The sequence below is a fragment of the Labeo rohita genome, chromosome 7 (genome assembly GCF_022985175.1).
Source record: "Labeo rohita strain BAU-BD-2019 chromosome 7, IGBB_LRoh.1.0, whole genome shotgun sequence".
NCBI lineage: Eukaryota > Metazoa > Chordata > Actinopteri > Cypriniformes > Cyprinidae > Labeo > Labeo rohita.
The window spans coordinates 25,569,429-25,591,172 of NC_066875.1; the positions used below are offsets into that span (position 1 = coordinate 25,569,429).

The window sequence follows — 21,744 nt, forward strand, 5'->3', positions numbered from 1 at the left end:
ATTCAATATGTGTCCCCCGTGGTTTTATTTTACAGAATATCTGCAATGTTTTTCTTTATGGCAACAACTTTGTGTTGGTATGTCTGCTGAAACAACAACAGCATACAGGTGTTATCTTAGAACATGGCACATATGCGTCAGTGGCAGAAAAGTAGGAAGCTGTAATGCGCTTTATTTTGTTTTGCTATCTCCACCAGTCTCAAAACTCAAAGAGTTGGGTAGAGCAGCAGTATATTGTCATTTTTCGCTTGACTTGTACTTCCCAACAACACAACCTTGTTTCTGCAAACACATTCAACATGTTTTCCACAAACAATGTCTGACGTGTTTATGATTTACATGGTGTGAGAAAGTCAGAAGATACGCAAAATCCGATCTGAGCGGTCAGACGGATTTCCAGAAAAGCAGTTTAAATAGAATTTCCAACCATATATGAATGTAGCTTAAAAGGATTTGTAAAAAATCGTATGTTATGTCTTTTTTTGTCTGAACACACTACCAGTCAAATGTTTTTTAACAGTAAGATTTTTTTTTACAGAAGCCTCTTCTGCTCACCAAGCCTGCATTTATTTGAACCGAAGTACAGCAAAAACATTACAATTTTGAAATATTTTGGCTATTTAAAATAACTGCTTTCTACTTGAATCGATTTTTAAATGTAATTTATTCGTGTAAATTCAAAGCTGAAATTTTAGCATCATTACTCCAGTCACATGATCCTTCAGAAATCATTCTAATATTCTGATTAGCTGTTCAAAAACATTTATTATTATAATTATGTTGAAAACAGCTGAGTAGAATTTTTTCAGGTTTCTCTGATGAATATTAAGTTCAGAAACAGCATTTATCTGAAACAGAAATCTTCTGTAACATTATAAATGTCTTTATCATCACTTTTAAAGCATCCTTGCTAAATAAAAGTATTAGTTTCTATGATTTCTATCTTAAATATTGAGGATAATAATAATTGAAAAATGTTTCTTGAACAGCAAATCAGCATATTAGAATGATTTCTGAAGGATCATGTGACACCGAAGAATGGAGTGATGATTTTGAACATTCAGCTTTGATCACAGGAATAAATTACATTTTATAATGCATTCAAATAGAAAGTAGTTATTTTAAAATGTAAAAATAGTTCAGAATTTTACTGTTTTTGCTGTACTTTGAATCAAATAAACGCAGGCTCGGTGAGCAGAAGAGACTTATTTAAAAAAAAAAAAAAAACTTTAAAAGTCTTACTGTTCAAAAACTTTTGACTGGTAGTGTATGATCAAATTCCAATCAGACATGCTCCAAAATCTAAACGAGGCCTTAAATTACAAAACACTATCTCTTTAAATACGTTCATAAACATTAGGATATCCAGCTAAATATGACAAAATAAACCTGCTGTGGAACATTTAATGAATAAAATGAGATCAATGCTCATAATAAGTTACTTAATTTAGCACATTCATATAAAAAGACCACCTACATGACTGTCCAATGAAACACAGTATAGTATACATTTTATCTATATTTAACAAGAGACAAAAACAGTGGAATCTAATGAAAACCTTAATTTTTGTAATTAAACACACTAAACAAATGAAGAACTACATAGTCTAAACAACACTGAAAGTGTGTGGATTAATTTCTGCAGCCTCTAAAAAATGTTGTGCATAACTCAAGCACCACAGTTTGATTTTGTTTGAAAAGAAAAAGTTTCATAAGTCATGTGAGCTCGCAGGCCTGTTATCAGATTCCCACACTGCTAAAGGTCACCAGTGAGTAACTGTTTGTCAAAAATACACCACACGACTGACACATTATTGTATAATGCAAATAAACGGAAAGGACAGAATAATTTATAGTGTAAATATACGTTTCCATAAACAGAAGTCCATGAATATAACTATGACACTGTCAGATTCTATTTAAGCAAGATTTTAAAGTGACAGTCAAGCACTTTTCTGGTGGATGACACTAGTGCTACTTTATCTCTTATAATGTAATGGATAAACGCTACAAAAATATAAGTCTGTGATGTACTCTACTGTATGTTCATCAAATGATCATGGCAGCCACTTTCAATAACACCTTTAAAAATGTGTCTTAAGTGTGTCTTAAGTGTCACTCTTTGGTTTTCACTGCTAAGGTCAGCAGAGGTAACGATTTCAAAATGTACCACTGTGTGAACTACGCTCAGAGGAAATTGAGGTCAGTATAAAACAACTTACAATAGTTCAAGAAATCTACCACCTGGCTTTGTGCGGTTGTGTGGGCTTTACTGTAAGTAAGAGTGGGCTTGAATAAAATGCAGACTATCGAATACACCGTTTACAAATTGTACCCCATTGTAGTGTTGTCACGATACCAAAATTTTGACTTCGATACGATACCTGACTAAAATATCACAATACTACTACTGAACCGATACAAAAAAAACAAAAAAACAAAAAAACAAAACAATAATAATCACATGCCAGTGCCACTACACAGGATTATGGTGAAAAACTACCGTGCCTACAGGTATGTGGAGATCTTTGCGATATTGGCAAGTTAGCTTAAAGGATTAAGCCAAATCTTATTTCATGATATAGTAATTATATTTCACAACAACAATTTATATCATGACATAGTAATTTTTTGTTATTTTATCTTTGTTATTAATAATAAGAACCTAGACGCAAGTAACAAACTAAAGCACAACTACAATAAAACAAAGGAATTTTTTCCTAAATTCCATTTGAATTTTTCTAGACTCTTTAATGGTTATATTAAAAAAACGATTTATCAAAAAGTATGGCTAATTAATTGAAATCATGAAACCTGCAGAATTTAACAGCAGTTTATTAAAAGTTTAACAAAAATTAAATTTTTAAGGCCCTATGCAATACATTTTATTATTTGTCTCAAATTCAGTTTTGTTTGTGAGTCTCTATTTTCCATGAATTTTCTGGATTCTATTTTAATCGTTTTATTACTTTTCAGAAATCAAAAGCATGTCTAATGAATTTATAAAGGATAATTAGATTTGATAAAGAATTAATTTATTATAGGCTATTTATTTATTTATTTATTTTTTTTTTTTTCAGAAATACTGTGTTGTGTATTTACAATTTTCTTGTAAATAAATTCAGATAAATATTTTTTCTGGTAAATATTCCTTAAACATTGTTTTAATAATATGTTTTATTAGTAGTAGTAGTACTACTATCTTTACATTAAGTAATATATTAATATATTTCTGACTCTCAAATTAAATCTAACTTTTATTTTGACAGGTTGCTGTGAAGACCTTTAGGGTCTTCATTATATGACGATAGTTTTCCGCAAAAGAAACTGTAAAATGCTCCTTAACTGACTCTCAGAGAAGTTCTAGCGATTATGTTCATGTGTTCATGTAGTCATATATTGAGGCGGCAGAGGCTGAAAACACTGCAAGCGTCATGCGTATGTAAACAAAACTGTGCGTCTGCGCCATTCACTAACACAGACACGCAGAAATACGGCTCTTATTAAAATGCATTCTTAAAATACCGGTTCTAGTAAAATGCGGAATCGTACCATTTTTAAAAGCAGGTTATCGCGATACTTTTTAAGTACCGGTATATCGTGCAACACTACCCCATTGCAGTAGGCCACTTGACTGTTCAAGATCAAATCCAAACCAGTAACATATACATTTTTAACATATTTCCAGAGTATAGCATTTGCAAAGAGGAAGGCTGTAAAAGCTAAATGACCAGACAAACAGTAGTACACATCTCAGTTACTGTGACCTTAGGTCTTAAGAAGAACTATGAGCATATGCTCACTATTTCCATCTTCTCATCCCTCAGTGTTTTCTAATTATATACTACAATATTCCACATGCATATAACGTTTATTTTCTAATAACCTTTATTTATCTATAAGATACTTTATTTCTAACACAACACTGTCTCATGTTTTATAACATATTATGATAGTCTGTCTGTCCCAAATATCTCGAAAAGCGTTGCTGGTCGTATATAATGCGCTGATATTTCATCTATTGTTGTACTATATCCGCTGTACTGCACTCCAGCAGAGAAACAGCGAGGTGGAGGCACAGAGAGAAAGAAAGCGTGGAGGGTCTGTTCAAAAAAGGCCGCCCCCGTGGCCTGCCTACAACAGAGTGTTAACTTGCTTCAAGGGAAAGACAACACGAAACACGAGAAACACACACTCAACTGTTATAGCGCTAAAAGGTCTGTGGGCTGAAGTCAGCAGAGAAAGAAAGGGCGAGAGAGACTGGTAATTAGGTTTTGGTGACTCATGTAAGGTAAGGTTGTTAGACCAACTTGTAACTGGAAACTTGACTCATTAAACTAAAGAGCACGATACAAATTCAAATAACACAAACTAAGTGCAGAAAGAACACAATGGTACTTATATTTTTAGCTCTGGGTCATAAAAACTCACAGAGACGGAGTCGGCTACCTGGTGACATTCCAGAGAGAGAGAGGTACAAGAATTCTGCTACTGCTTTCTTACATCGTTTGGGGTACAAAAAAAGGTATTTAGATTGTTTTGTCATAGAAGGCAAATGATATGAACACCAGTATGTAAACATTTAGTCTCAATATAAAATCATCTCGAACTGCTGATGCTAAAACATCGAGGCAAACGAACAAAGACACCACACATTGATGCCAATAGAAAGAGTTACTTTAAGAGCATTCGAACTTGGATATACTCTTTACAAAAACCTTCTCAGACCTTTTCAGTGTCCAAACTGAGCAGAGTGGAAAAAATGTATTTGCCTTTTTTTTTTTTTTTTTTACCACAACTACACAGTGTAATTCACACACGCTCTCTCTCACCTCTAATACTTGCTCTAAAATGATGCATTACCACCTCAGGTCTGCCGCATTTTAAAATAATTCAACAGCCTGTGGTCAGTCATTTCTTAAATATTTACATCTTTAAGCATTAAAATCTTTAAGCTTTTATTTTGGAGGAAAATCACAGGGAGATCTTAACGTTTGTGTTTCATTGACAACAGGTTTGCTTCTCATTCCATACACGGTAAAATAATACTGTAAAATTGCTTCCACAAAAATGCTGAAAATTGTGCAAGTAAAAACAAAGTGAACCTGGCAGTGAAATTGCCTTTTGCAATTTGACAGTTGCACTAAACCATATCTTGATTTAAATAAAAAAAAAAAAAAAAGAGTGGTACATTGATGCATCCTGTGACAGGTGCAAAATGCAAACAATACTAAAAAAACAAAAAAAAAACAACCCTGTTCAGGAAAAAGCATTTGTTGGCCAAAACATCAGTGGAACCTTGTTCACCTCCACTCACTCATCAAAGATTTAAAAAAAACACAAAAATTGGCTTTATTTAAAATATTCTCTTTACTTTTTTCCATATAAAACAAAGAAATGCATACCACCATTATCCCCCATCATATGCAAACCTGTCAGTCTCAGATGCCTGATTGCTTCATGATTCTTTCATTTACAGATGACCTATGTGTCTGCATTCAGTCTACTCAATTGACACCAATATTCAGCCTGCAAGACTGTCTGCACGTTTCAGTCAGCTTGACTGCATAGACAATTCATTTAACTCAATAGTTTGATATATTCAGTCTGCAAGATTGTCTACAACATTAAGTTTCCACGGTTGTCTAGAAGATTCCATCTGGTTCTCAGCAAATGTTAAACCATACTGATCACTACTTGTCTGGTGCTGTTATGGTACTTCTCTAGCAGAGTGAACAAAAATTCAAAAACAAAACAAAATATATAAATATAAGTAAATCAAATATCTTCTTTGAATATATCTTAATGAATGCACAATCTAAGTCTTTCGTTAAAATTAAGGGCTTTTTATGATTATTATTTGATGTTCTAGGCTTTGCATTTGTTTCTGATAAGGAGGAAGAACGCCAGTTTCAAAAGGTAATACTACAGTTTCTAGTTTATGATTTAATGATATAAGGGTGATCTTCAAATAAACAGAAAACCAAGACATAACTGGCATGCGGTTTCAAATAATATCTAGGCAAGTTTAATAAGTCAGTTATTGTATCATTGTAAATTATCTTCATCAAATGTGTCATAATTTCTAAGTTGTGTAAGATGCTCTGCCCAGCTTTGAAAGGTATCATGTAATAGTTCTGGTTTATAATGTCATGATGAAAGGGGGATCTTGACATTTAAAGTAAAGCTGAATTACTTTTTTCACCAAGAGAGCAACTAACCATATATTAACAGGAAGAATTAGTAATACAAATGAAGTAGATTTAACCGTTTAATAGTTTCTGCCGCCATTTTTTTTTTTTAACCACTGACTCTCAGACCGACACTGCCATTAAGAATGACACTGAATCTGAGACTGCCTCAGAGGCTGAAACTGCCTATAAGACTGACATTACCTCTAAGACTACCAGACTTCCACTGCTTCTGATACTGCCCTTTCTACTCAGACTTCCACTGTCTGAGACTACCTCTTCCTAAAACATTGAACCCCCTATAATTTATTCAACTTCAACATTTTCAACTTTATTTTGAAAAACAGTATAAATTTGTTTTGTGTGTTTTTTTTTTTTATGAATAATTTGCACTAAAATGAAATGGCCAAATCAGCCTAAATACATTGCATTCCATTGTTTGATGCTCTACATCTCTCAAGTTAAGAACATAATTGAATATCCTATTAATTACATGGTATTCAATAAAATGATCAATTATTAACTACTGCAAAGCATTGCAATGAATTCAAAGGTATTTGAGCAGATTCCATGTTAAAGTGCAGACACAGAGAAGTAATATATAAGATCTACACTACCAGTAAAAAGTTTTTGAACAGTAAGACTTAATGTTTTTTTTTTAAAGAAGTCTCTTTACTTGATCCAAAGTACAGCAAAAAAGTGCAGTTTTACTACTTAAAATATGTTTTCTATTTAAATATATTTTAAAACGTATTTCAGTGATTTCAAAGCAAATTTTTAGCATCATTACTCCAGTCACATGATCCTCCAGAAATCATTCAATTATTCTGATTTGCTGCTAAAAACATTTATTATTATTATTATGTTGAAAACAGCTGAGTAGAATTTTTTCAGTGTCTTTGATGAATAGAGAGTTCAGGAGAACAGCATTTATCTAAAATAGAAGTCTTTTGTAACATTATAAATATCTTTATCATAGGTTTTGAAAAATTTAAATAATCCTTGCTAAATAAAAGTATTAATTTCTATAATTTCTTCTCCTCCCCCCAAAAATTACACTGACTCCAAGCTTTTGAATGGTATAGTGTATAAAAGCTTTTTTATTTCAGATCAATGCTGATCTTTGGATGTTTTTATTCATCAAAAATTCCTGAAAAGAGTACTCAAGTGTACTCACATTTTGATAATAATATAATAATAATAAATGTTTTTTGAACAGCAAATCATTGCTGCATATTAGAATGATTTCTGAAGGATCATGTGACACTGAAGAAAGGAGTGATGATGCTGAAAATTTAGCTTTGATCACAGGAATCAATTATAATCGACACTATTGAATTGTTTTTCTAATTCCTTTTCCTGTTTTGTTAATATAAAAAAATAGTAATAACAAAATAAAAAAGTAAATGAATAGATTTTTAAACACATATAGAAATAGATACCTTACAGTAATACGCTTTGAGACTACCTCAAAAGGTTTTTGAAGAGGCTAGACCTGGCCTAGACCACAATCTGCTGAATTCTGTGGACACAGGTTTTGTGTGGGCCTACATATGGCAACATGGATGGGTTTGGATCCCTAATCTATAAAATCATGAGATTACTTTTAGCTCATAGTCAAGCAAACACACACACACAAATTAAGTCACTAGGTTGTCTATTGCAATTTCACACCCATACACTACGGCACTGCTGAAACAAATTGTGACAAACTGGATAACTCTATTGTACTCTGCACAGTGAACATCATAAATGAGACATTACTGCACATCACAAATTAATCTCTACACAGCCTGTCACTTCACCCTTTCAAGCATTTTAGGCTGTTTGTTCTCCAAACAGAACACACACAACTGCACCAGATGACTCTCATGTCTTAAGGGGCTGGATTATGTGTGTGTGTAATCCAGTAGAGCTAATGCTTATACCATGACCAGATTAAAAACGTTTCTGAGAGCAAGAAAGCAGCAGAGAAGATGGCGTGTGGGTGGGTTAGTGTTGCATGATAAACTGCTGTGGTCTGGAGTTAAAGGTTAAAGCTGGTTAAGAGGCTACTTTAAATAGAAACTTCACATTTAACACTTCTTCAGCAAAACAACACACATACGCACAATTGACAAAACAACCATTCTATTTCACTGTCTACCCTCTATGTGGTAAAGCAAAATGTTAAACACTTCTATAAATCACTATATTTTACTGTATTTTTTAACGGAAAAACTAAATGGCTGACATTATTTAATCCTTTGATGTCAGCATTAAATTGTTTGTCTTTTTATTTATTTATTTATTTATTTTAGCATTTGCAAATGGTAAAGCTAATCAAAATGTAAAAATAGGGAAAATGCATGAATTTATATTGATGACAAAAGCAAGTTGAAATTCTTCAACTGCCAACACTTGTACAATAGACTTAATAAATGCTGACATTTCAGTTTGTTTAGCACATTTAACAATAATGCTGAAAAATGCATGAAATAAATGAGTTCACATAGTAGAAAAAAAAATAATGGACAACAGTAAATGAGACGAAGCATACAAGAAGTGTTGGTAATGGCAGCACATTAACGACTTTTTAGCACCCTCTCGCATCATGCACAACTTTGCATGTGAACGCTTAAAATTCACAGCTTAACAGGATACAGATGACCCCTCCTTCATTATGCTCAGACATTTTAAAAAAGCTGTCAGTCGAGTCTCAAGTTTTGACACTGAGGTTAAAGATAATCTATTTCAAACATTTATATGTGCGTAAAGACAGAACCATCAAAACTGTTTTAAAGAGCAAACAGCAAAACGTGTCAGACAAATAAATGAAGAACAACAAGAACGCTGATCAGTCCTATGGAGTGGTGCTGATGATTTGCATATGCAGGCTTTAACAGGGCAGTATTGTTCAGCTGCTATAAAGAGCCTTGTGAGAGATGCAAAGACCACCTCGTTTGCATGACGAGTATGTTTGCTGTGAATGACACACTGTGGTACCAACCTCAATTTATAGAGACATCCAATTTATTAAAAACAGATACAGAGATATTTCAATTTTCCGCTTTTAAATTTTGTGGCTAATAATTTTCCTATCAAACGAGTAACCTCTGACCAGAAACGTTTTTAGGAACTGCTTACAGCAATAATACATAACATATCAGATTTTATTTTGATGTTGATTTTATATCATCACCAGTAAGCAGTTCTAGTTGTGTTATAGGTCTGTAAAATAGCAGTTTCACCACATTAGAAAGACATGCACATACAGACAATGAGTCACAGCCCAGACGAAAGTGTGTTAGGAGTAAATGATCTGAGCATGTCCAGAAGCGACTGGCACGGCTTTAAACAAAATGCATCAGACAGCATGAACCAAATTCATACTGCTTAACAAAACAAATGGTTCTACAGCTGAGGAGCACATGAAATATTGTGCTTCAGAAAGCAAAGATTTAATGGAGACAAGAAAGAAAGTGTGTAAGTGAGAAAAAGGGAAAAAGACAAGAGAGATTGCACAGATGTCTAAGTGATTAGATTTCCTCTAGTACACATGTGTAAAACTAAACATTTTCATAATCAACTAGGCTTGTTGAAAAAACTGTCTAACTTAAACTTTCATTTCTGCAATGAGTTGTAGTTGACTGGTTGGTCTTAAAGGAGAAGTTCACTTCCCGAACAACAATTTACAAATAACGTATTTGTATTTTTGTAAAATACAATTTAAATACTTTTTAATCTCAAACACTCCTCTTGTCTTACTCTCTCTTCTGTGTATTCTGGCTCAAAACAGAAAAAACTCTGACCATAAATCATTTCAAAATCATCCTACATCGCTGCAGAAGTTCTGACCCAGTCTTTGCAAAGTGAACATGCAAAGAAGATCAAACACCCTTAACAAAAAAAGGTAAAACAGCCATATAGGATGATTCTGAAGTTGAGGGATAAAATACGGTCAGAGTTTTTCTAAGTTTTTACGAAAATAACAGATTGTTTTACTAGATAAGACCCTTCTTCCTCTGCTGGAATTGTTTACAACTGCATTTGAGATTGTTTGAAGCTGCATTTAAACTGCATTTTGGAAGTTCAAACCCGGGGCACCATATCCGTCAACTATACGGAGAAAAATCCTGAAATGTTTTCCTCAGAAAACAATTTCTTTACGACTGAAGAAAGAAAGACTTGAACATCTTGGATGACAAGGGGGTGAGTACATTATCTGTAAATTGTTGTTCTGCAAGTGGACTTCTCTTTTATTAAAACCTTGTATCATCAGACTCCATTTAAACAAATCTAATGTGTTCACAGAGTGCAACAAAACAGATCACAATGCAGGGGTTTTAATATAGTTTAAAAAGTTAAATTATGTATCTTGACACTATATATAGCAACTTGTCTCTGAATAGCTTATACCTAAATGGTAAATATTAGTACCTTTTAAACAGGTACCACTCCAGTGACAGCTTGTGTACCTTTTTTTCCTGAGAGTATGGTTTAATATCTGCATGTGTACACAGACAAACAGGCAAAAAGAGCTGACAGAACCCCAGCCCTACTAAATATATACATTCATACAGCACAAAACTCTTAGTCTTAACCTATATTATAAAGACGTTAGGCCAATACAGATTATGCATTACAATAGGAAAACTGCTCACAGCATGCAATTAAACTCTGACAGCAATTGTCTTGGAATATGCTGCTGTGGGGAGTGATTTTGTTACACAAGCACTATTTGATGGCTGTAGCGCTGATGTTTGAAAAGGGAATAAATTAAGAGAGACAATTTCTTGAAGAGATTTTACTGTGCTGACAGTCTAACAGCCTGCTAAAATTCTCTCAGATCTGTTAAACGATTAGTTTCAGAATAAATAAATTGAGAACTATTCAGAATAAATTAGCTGATAATTTACTCACTCCTATGTCATTGAAGATGTTCATGTCTTTCTTTCTTCAGTCGAAAAGAAATCAAGGTTTTTAAGGAAAATCCAGGATTTTTCTCCATATAGTAGACTTCAATGGGAGCCAACAGACTGAAGGTCCAAACTGCAGTTTCAATGCAGTTTCAAAGGGCTCTACACAATCCCAGCCAAGTAATAAGGGTCTTATCTAATGAAACCATCTATCATTTTCTAAAAATAAATCAAAATTTAGATACTTTTTAACCACAAATGCTCTAGCTTGACCTCATGTATTGGTCACGTTGGAAAGGTCATGTGTGGCATAGGCAGAAGTACAGAGCCATTTTTTGTATTTATTTATTTATTTTTTTTTTTTTCAAAATCTAGTTCTTGTATAAGCAGTTGGCCATCTTTATTTCAAAATCACTTAAAACTGTGACTACATGTGTGAGCACATGTGTGCCTGTCCATCGGGAATCTGAACTCTCTGTATGCAGCTGAACTTTTTCTGTTTGCCATTAGGGATTTTGTGTGATGTGTGCGCGATGTGCGTGATTATGACAAGGCTGTCCCTCTTGGGCTGTGCCCTAGACCATGGGAAAGAGGAAGCGCTTAAACTGTCTGTGGTCAGTTGTCTCCCCCTCACTTACACACACACACTACAGACATGGAAGTGTTATGTGTTAACGGGTCAATGACAAATAAAAGCGATAACAATAAACAAAAGGGAAACACACATACTTTTTGCAGTTAGGATGGTTTCATGTGGTTCTGAAAATTATTTTCAATAAAAATAAAAGTTGCAGTATAATGACCCTGAAATGGCATGTGGTATAACCATTAAGTAAAAACAAAACAAAACAAAAAAAAAACACACATATTTGTTTTAAAAAAAAGAATACATTTTCTAAATAAAAATTTCAGATTCAATAAATGTTCTTTTGAACTTTTTCATCAACTTTTTTCCCACTCACTGAAGAATCTTGGAAAAAAGCATCATTCTTAAGCACCAAATCAGCTTTATATATAGTCATTTTGCACATACAAAAATCAAAAAATCATGAAGTAACAAAATAAACTTACTGGAGCTGCAACGACTCCTCGATTCTATTCGAGTATTCGATTAAAAAAAAAAAAAAGAAAAAAAAAAAAAGAATGATTGCATTTTGCCTGTGTCGAGTAATCAACAAAATACCGGAAGTGGGGCATTCCACATATTAAACCCATTTCAAAATCATAATATAGCATAATGCTATTTAGAATTCACAAATGCTACGATTCAATTAAATAAATATATGCGATGCAGGTTTAATATATGCGCTTTAATTATTTACATATGTGGTTACGTACGTGCATCTCAGAGCGGCTTCATCACAGTAAATGCTGCTACTCTTAGCATTTACTCTCTGCATGTTGTTGTGAGTTCGGGTTTATTATAACGTTCATCTGGGAACACAACGTGCACTATTTCATCATATTTGTAAGGTAAATCATTTATAAACCCATACAAAGAATACATCAATATCTTTCTCAATATGCTAACTGTTCATTGCGGTTTCAAAATAAAAGCTCTGAGTTTACACACTGATGTCCACATTTTCAAGAAATTACAGTGGCTGCAGCTTTTCTATCATAAATAAATGGCAAAATAGTAAAAATTAAGTGAACATTTGAATTAAACGTTGTTGAGTCAATATTAAACACAGATAAGACTGCGCAGTAAAGTGTAAAAACAATTGTCAGGCCCTCTGCAGTCATTTGTTAAAATGCATAATGTACATTAGCTCTATGGTCTGTAATACAAAATGTATTTTAAAAGTTTTGCTATATAAAACCATGATTACTTGCTTTTGATACTTTATTTGAACTAATTATTATTGCCTCATTGCTATTATATATGTATTCAAGACATTTTAAAGGCTACTGTTCACTTAGGTCTATTTTTATTACTACAAAAAATTAATTATAATTATCCGATTACTTGATTAATCATGATTACCAAAATAATCGTGACAGACCTAAAACCTATTAAATCACTAGGCCTACATTATGTTATCAAGGGGTATCATAGCTGTTTTTGCAGTAATTAAACTCACAGATTTACTACTACACTATTAAAGATTATATGGTTTCAGTGCACTCCATGTAGGGTGGTTATTGCCACATTAATATTGTGTAATGCAAACCCAGTCATATCACACCCTGCATTAGAGTGTAAATAACTATGAAATGTGAATGTAGCTCATGGCTTTTTACCTAATATAGTTTTTAAGCAAAAGTCAAAACTCAATGACATAAATATTTTCAGCAATATTGTCAGAAAAACTGCCTTGGTTATTTACTGTTGATGTACAGTATAATTTACTACTTTTCAGTGTAAAATCTCACTTAGGTGCCTTTGCCCTAATCACATGTCTGAAATTTACCAAAGCTCACCACAGACATGTCAGAAAGAGGGAGAGAGAGGGAGAGAGAGGAAGAGAGAAAGGGCAAAAGAGAGGGGCGGGGGAGAGAAGGAGAGTCGTTTCGGCTTGAGTAAATATTTACATGAGTGCACAGAGGCAGTTTCTGGATATGACATGCCTCTGTGTCACATTCACACACACACACACACACACACACACACACACTCAGATCCACAGTGGAACAGATTAACTGTGCTAATGCTGCTTTGTTTGTAAAGTGAAGGTTACACTTCTCGAATGTATTAGATAACACGACACCTGTGTTAGTTAAACTGTACTATAATCTACCAGAGGAGAGGGGATGAGAGGAGGCCTTGGAGGTTGAAGGAGAGGTTAGAAAGTGAAGTTGATTAATAGCTACACAAACACACACACACACACAAACACACACACTTTTTTATGAGGCAAGTCAGACAAGACGCATGCTAGCAGAGCCGCATTTTGACTTTTGTTGCAGGATTTCATTAAATGTGTAGACTTCTTGAGGCTATTAAATGTGTAGCTCTGACCTTGCCTCTGTCTCAACATCACAGTTCAATTCTGTGAAGTGTGTGCCATAAAAATAACCCCATGTGTGCTTAAGGGCCGCCGTGTCCCTTTTCTGAAATCCCTTTGTGAATTTTAGTGAAACTACATTAATTGAAAAACTCAATTCAATGTGTTTTTGAGTGGATGAGTCAGACGTGACCTCTTCTCTATTACATCGGCACTGGTGATCACTGCAGGGTGCTTGTAGGTTACAACCGAATATGAGCAAAGATGACCCGAGTCTACCCACACTTTATATTCTCTCATCAACAGCATATAATTTGAGGTGCGGAGTGCTATTTTCAAACTATATCCTAATATTCCACCTCCATCCTGATTATTTTCTACAAATCGACTTTTTTTTTATGGGTAATCAGATATTTTTAACATGAAGGAGATGTGGGGGTATATAAAGCTTTGAAGCTGGTTTCTGGTTTGGCACGTCTTCACGTCTTTTGCTGAAACACTGGTTAGATGATTAGTGCAGATACCAATTAATTCAGCAGACCCAGCTTTCAGACGTTTTATGCATAATTTGTCCTTGAGCACTGACATTTGCAGCAGTTCTGACAAAGCCTGTGAATTATACGCAAACTTAAAACAAGCCTGTTCATGAAACTTGTGTCTGCAAATGATTCTGAGATGTGTATGTGTACATGGTGACTGCGGGTGTGTTCACACTTTTCTCGTTTGGTTCGATAAAAACAAACTGGTGCGATTGCTCTGTTAGCGCAGTTCATTTGATTAAGTGTGAACGCTGCCATCTGAACCCTGGTGTGCACCATACATAGAAAAACAACAGAAAAGACTATGGAAAAGCAGCGCAATCTAATAAAACACCTTTGAAGAACTACTACTGTATGTCTGATATTTCATGTTTGCATCATGACGACAGGCTGAAAGCTGCTGTTCATTGTTTTTACAGAACATTTATAGTTTTATAATAGTCTACTGGTGTTACACCTTCAGTCATTTTGAATTTGAATTATCTTGACCTTTGATATTTTTTTAAAGCATTTTCCTCTTATTTCTTAATACATAATTTGTATAAGATAAGTACAAGATGTAGTTAGCATTTACATCATGTTGTCAACTTCATGCGTGGTGCACTTGGAATAGAATTTTCTTTAACTAGAGGGTTAATAAAGAAAAAGTTACTTGAATCAGGAAAAATAAATAAATTAAATTCGAGATTTTAATTTTTGGCCATATTGCCCAGCCCTAGTTCGCAGGTGGTGAAAATAAAATCCTACGGACACACAACAACGAGCACACAATGAAACGGCATTAGGTGTAATCGACTTTGATGTCATACACCCATCAGTCTGCACAGCGACACTAAGTCGAACACACCTTTTGTTTGGGGTGTTTGGTGAGTTCTATACATCATTCAATCCAACCTATCATGTTGTGAATGTATCACTATGCCTTTAGGTTTGAAATCTTTAGGTTTGCTGTCAAAAATACCAATGTGAACGCTAAGCGGACCAGAACCAAATGTATTTCTTTTTTGGTCTGGACAAAACAAACCAAGAGAACTGAATTACAAGTGTGAATGCACCCTGAGAATCAAAACGAATAGATGCAGAATATTTGTTTCTTTTGATTAACTGTTTTTTTTGTCCTTAACTGACCCTTCGCAAAGACCCGGCCCACTTTGTTACTGTTGCTATATCCGTCAAGCCATGGCATTCTCACACCACACATCATGTTCACACACAGTGAAAAATATATTGTGGAGCAAAGGCTATGTTCACACTGTCAGTTTTTGGGATTGACAACCGCATTTACTTACAGGTGTGAATCTCGAAATGTCCTGTTCACACATCAGCTTACAGAAGTGTTTTGAATAATGTTCCTATGTACAGTAAAATACAGTAGAACCCATTATAAACATTAATGTCGTCCACACTGGATGCGGCACGGCGTGACACAACAAATCCCCGACAGTTACCGCATTCTATTTATGATATTCAAATGATTTGCAATGTTCAAGCAGCATGTGAACTGATTATTTCTTCCTCTTCACTACTTATAACATGAATAAACATCAGAAGTTATCTTGTTTCAACTGCACACAGACATCAATACACACCATTTTTCAAGTTCAAGTCCACCAAAGTTCTACTGTCCTGTCTTAGAACCAGAATCAGCGTTATGATTGGTCAGATTACATGTCTATCAAACTCCCTATGAAGGGTCAACTATAACCCAATTTTGGATTGATATATGTATTAACTCATAATAAATATCTTCTCTGTAAAAATAGGTAAATTCCTAGTTTGATTAGTCAAAATCCAAATAAGATCACGCGCACACACACACACACACACACACACACACACAAAAGACTAAATGAACATTTCAACAGTGTCTGAGTTTAAATTCACTAACCCTGTGCTCCGAGTATATGTGCTATGTGAGTGTTATGTCACACCATGTCTCAGTTTTTAACACTGTCTGAGCTTCTGTTCCTCTCTCTCATTTCTTCCCATGCTGTCACCGTTCATTCATTCATTCAGGCTGGTCTCATTTTCTTCTTTAGTAGAACTTTCCACCAACTGTGTGTGCACACAGCTGTACTAAAAACCCCATTCTGAAGTGCCAAAAAAACACAACCATAGTAAAAATCACAATTTCATCTTGATGAAAACACTTTACTATGCATCATTCCTATCGGTGAAAATTTTACTATGACTATACTCACCATATAACAGCTTCTCATACCATACTGCTTAAATGTACAATATATTATATAGCATTTTAGGCTTTAGGCAGCCAGAGTTATTATCTTTTTTCTAAATAAATATCTAGTTTGCAATGAGAAATTTGTGCATATAAAATCAGAGTTATCTCTTTGCCAGCAGGCTAGAAATTACAGTCTCTCCACACACAGTCAGTGTGTAAATAAACACTGTAGCTTAATCATTTGCTTGACTCTGTTAAAAGCTTTTCCTCTATTGTCGAACTTTGGTGTACCAAGAGGTCTTATTAACACACATAAGCACAAGTGTACATGCATTAGTGCACTATTTTTAGAGTTTCACCAACTAGGAAGAGTTCTGCTAATAACAGCACCTTGCAATATCCTCTTTTCTCTCTGAAAGTAATATAATACAGATTATGACAACTGGTTTTATACAACAACAAACCACAGGACGATACAACACAATGCTGTTTAACAACAGCAGCAGCAGATAATGAAAGAATCAGACAGATAACAATGACATCAGAATCATTGCAACTTAGCCGTAGATGATTTAACACGTCTCTCTCTCCCACACACACCGTTAGCAAAAATCACAGTCTAAAGGACACAGCACTGCACTCTACAACTCTAGATCAACTAAACCTCTCAAGAGAGAAGAGTCAGAGAAATGTACAACCTGATGGAGGAGTCAAAATCATCCAAACGTCTTTTCCTGTCCTCACCAGATAACTTTTAGAGAAAGCAAAAAGAAAGAGGGGGAAGAGAACAAGAGAGAGAAAGAGGAGAATGGTGACAGAAAGAAGGTTGACTGGGGATGGGGAAAGAGAGAGCATGCAGTCTGTCCTAAGAGAGTGGGAGGGTCAAAAAGAGCTGGTGAGAGAGAGAGAGGGATCACAGACAGCAAGCAGCATGATTCTACTGACGAAGCATGCTTCCTCTGACGCAAACACATATCATATATGCAGATCAGAGTCGAACGATACGCTCCGTTTGAATACACACTGACATGTACGTACAGTAGATGTGTACACACAGCAAATATGCACACATATGCCTCTAGAAATGATTAAGCTTATGATGAAACAACCTTAGCAAGCCAGTGAGAATTTAGAGGAACTCTATTTCTGACTTTTACTCACCCTAATGTTGTTCCAAGCCTCCATGAAAGATATTCAAACAACATTGGACCGCTTTGCCTATTATTACATGGACAAAAAATACTTATATTTCTTATTTTGTGTTGCACAGAAGAAAAGAGGGCAAGTCCTAAAGATTTGGATTGTTCCAAGGTGCTGTGAATCCATTTAAAACACATAATTTGTTTAGAGTCCCAAAGCAATATACAATTATATTATAATTCAATTCTACTTTTTCCAATAACTCACTTTACTTTTAATAACAACTTTTGTAATTTCTGCACATGATCCCAAACACTCCCTCTGTTGGCCATAGGTTGGACAAACATAGTTCAAGTCCCAAACTCACACTCACTGTGTTTGGTTGGACAGAGAGACTAAAGTAGCAACAAATATTCTGAAAGTGCCTCAAAGCTACAGTGAAATCAATCAACACAGCATATTGTGAGTAGGAAAAAAAAGAGACACCGATCAGCTCAGATGGCTCGTTTTAAACAGCTAACATGCTTTTGACTCCCCCAACAACCCAAGAGCAAGGTTACTATTTTACGCACAAACACACACCCGGTTTCCTATGGGGAGGACATCAACCACAAACATCCTCAAGCCAGCTGTATATGTGTCAAAGCGAGTGTGTGTGCGCACACATGGGTACTCATGGTGTTTGTGCCAGGGGAAAGTGTGCATGTTTCTTAACTCTGATGTGACAGGGAGACGGCAACAGTCCCTTTGATCAGAGTGTGATGCCACTGCCGCAAGCAGTATGTGTGTGTGTGTGTGTGTGTGTGTGTTCTCGTCTGAGCGCTACCCGTGTGGTTGGACCGCAACAGCTTTTTTGTCCTATGATGACTGATAGGCCCATCTCAGACTGAGCTGTTTACTGCATCTACCACACACAGAGCAACACGCACACATACACATGTGCTCTCAGTTTCAGAGTTTCTGTTTCACAAAATGCAAAAGAAAAACTGAAATTTGCTAAGAAACAAAGACAGAAGGTTAAAAGCCTTTCATTATGTTGGAGTGTTGTGGGGTGATTCTTTCGGTTTTCTGTATTACTGGCTAACCTATGATTTTTTTTGTAAAATTTTGACTTTTCTCTTTTAGGGTCACGTACATGCCTGCAAAGTGTTGACAATTTAATGCACTGTGGAATGTGCATACAAAAATTATATTGTGATTATGTCCAATTATGCATGTTTTATAGCTACTCAGGCCTGATATATATATATATATATATATATATATATATATATATATATATATATATATATATACACACACACACACACACACACACACACACATATATATATATATATATATATATATATATATATATATATATATATATATTGTTTTATGTCAGTTTCTAAACTACCTTATGAAGGTATTCATATTTATCAATTGGGAAACCTGCACTGCATTAAATGCATATATTTTTATCCGTTTGTGAATGTACAGTTCACCATGGTTTACTGTTTGAGCTCTAGTAAAGCATTAAAGAAGTGCTTTTTATCAGTTTTCCTTTTTAAAATGTTAAAATATATATTTAAAAAATGCTTAAAGGTTTTTGTAATGTGTACGATTTAATATAGCATTAATGTTAAAGTTTTTTTCATAATGTAATCTGTGATGACTTGGACTAACCATAGTTAGGGTCAATTTGACCGCCACAACAAAAATTGTACCCAGAATTTAACATACACTACCAGACAAAAGTTTTTGAACAGTAAGATTTTTAATGTTTTTAAAGAATTCTCTTCTGCTGACCAAGCCTGCATTTATTTGATCCAAAGTACAGGAAAAACAGTAAATTTTTTTAAATATTTTTACTAATTTAAAATAACTGTTTTCTATTTGAATATATTTAGGGCCCGAGCACTGGTGGTGTGAGGACCCTATTGGAATTGCTCAGTTTTTTCTTCTTCTTCAAAATGAATCGCATTTTTGAGGGCCTATACATGCTTGTAAACTCATGAAACTTTGCACACACGCCAAAATTGGTGACATTTTACATCTGATATGGGTTACAGAAGTGGGTGTGTCTCGATAGCGCCACCTATAAAATTTCAGTGTAGTGCCCCTCAAGCTATATTTCATGTGAAATTCAGTAGACACATGTAACACACCGATAACTACAAAAAAGTCCCTCCGTATAAAGACCGAAACCCAACAGGAAGTCTGTTATTTAAGTGTTTTGTCATTTTTGCCATTTTCAAGCACTGCATTTAAACAAACTACTCCTAGAGGTTTAAACAGATAAATACCACATTTGTTCCATGTAATCTAAAGCCCTTTGTGACGTTAAATTGCGAAGATCTTGAGTTTTCGTTGACAAAGTTTGATGTTTCACCATAAAAAAGGAAGTTGTTATAATTCAGACATGCAATGTCCGATCTGCATCAAAAATTCACAAGCATGATAAGACCCTGACCTGAACACATGCCCGTGAACATTTCACATATTCAGTTATAGCCATAGCGCCGCCTGCTGGCAACAGGAAGTGGCATGTTTTACGCTCTAATCAGCTCCTCATAGAGATTTAATGACATTAACATTATATTTGGTCAGTCTACTCTGAAAGCCTTTGTAATGTTAAATTGCGAAGATTTTGAGTTTTCGTTAAGAGTGTGTTTTATGTTTCACCATGGGATTAGAAGGTGTTGTAGCTCAGTCATACAATGTCCGATCTACCCGAGTCCTGCCCGAAGACATCTAAAGACCAAAATTCAGTTATAATCATAGCGCCACCTGTTGGCAACAGGAAGTTTGTCACATATAAATGACTCTGACATATTCCTTCTATATTTACCGCTTTAAATGCATATTGCCCACCGTTAACGGTTTTCCTAAAGCCACCGGGTGGTGGTGAGCCCGGGGGCGAGGGCCCTTTCAACACTGCTTGCAGCTTTAATTTAAAATGTAATCAATTCATGTGATTTCAAAGCTGAATTTTTTGCATCATTATTCCAGTCACATGATCATTCTAATATTCTAATTTGCTGCTTAAAAAAGATTTCTATAAATATTATACTGACTCAAAGCTTTTGAATGGTATAGTGTATAATGTTACAAAAGCTTTTTATTTCAGATAAATGCTGATCTTTGGATTTTTCTATTTATCAAAGAATGCTAAAAAATGTACTCAACAGTTTTAAATATTGATAAAAAATAATAATAAATGTAACTTGAAAAGCATATTAGAATGATTTCTGAAGGATCATGTGACACTGAAGACTCGAGTAATGATACTGAAAATTTAACTTTGATCACAGGAATAAATTAAATTTTAAAGTGCCCCTATTATGTATTAAAAAAGGTTCATATGGTTTATGTTCACATACAGCTACATGACACACTACATGAAAGGTGATATTTGAAAAGGCATAACAGGAGCACTTTAAAATACATTCAAATAGAAAGTAGTTATTTTAAAAAGTACAAATATTTCATAGTATTACTGATTTTGTTGTATTTAGGATCAAATAAATGCAGGCTTGGTGAGAAGATAGTAGTGTAGTGGTAGTGTAATACAATGAATGCTCTGAGCTATAAGAGATGTAATTGGGGGCAGAACCTAAAAAAGCATTTACTGAAACACAGCATGTGAACAGTCGCACATGCATTCACACACACACACACACTGTACGCTTCCTTCCCCCACACCTGAACCCACACTAACACTTACTCACTCCGCCTCTGTCGATATGCATGTGCGCACACAAACAGAGTCTGTTCTATGCAGATGCTTCACCAAAGAGCCGTTAGATGAACAACCATCCGTGCGTCTGCATCTGCCATATATGGTAAAGGTGCTGCTTCAAG

General features: G+C 34.7%; 1 protein-coding gene across 13 annotated transcripts in view; it reads right to left on the reverse strand.

The window, feature by feature from the left end:
* The window catches only part of dgkza (diacylglycerol kinase, zeta a), a 124,840-nt gene that overhangs the window by 59,436 nt on the left and 43,660 nt on the right, over positions 1–21,744 (reverse strand). For 2 of the 13 annotated variants that reach the window (XM_051115967.1, XM_051115970.1), the window contains exon 1: positions 17,457–17,692. The exons of 5 other annotated variants lie outside the window; for them this stretch is intronic. The gene's annotated coding sequence lies outside the window, so the exon portion shown is untranslated. Of the gene's footprint in view, positions 1–17,456; positions 17,695–21,744 lie in introns of those variants that run through there. 6 more of the 13 variants (XM_051115969.1, XM_051115966.1, XM_051115972.1 and 3 more) reach the window with 4 other exon arrangements.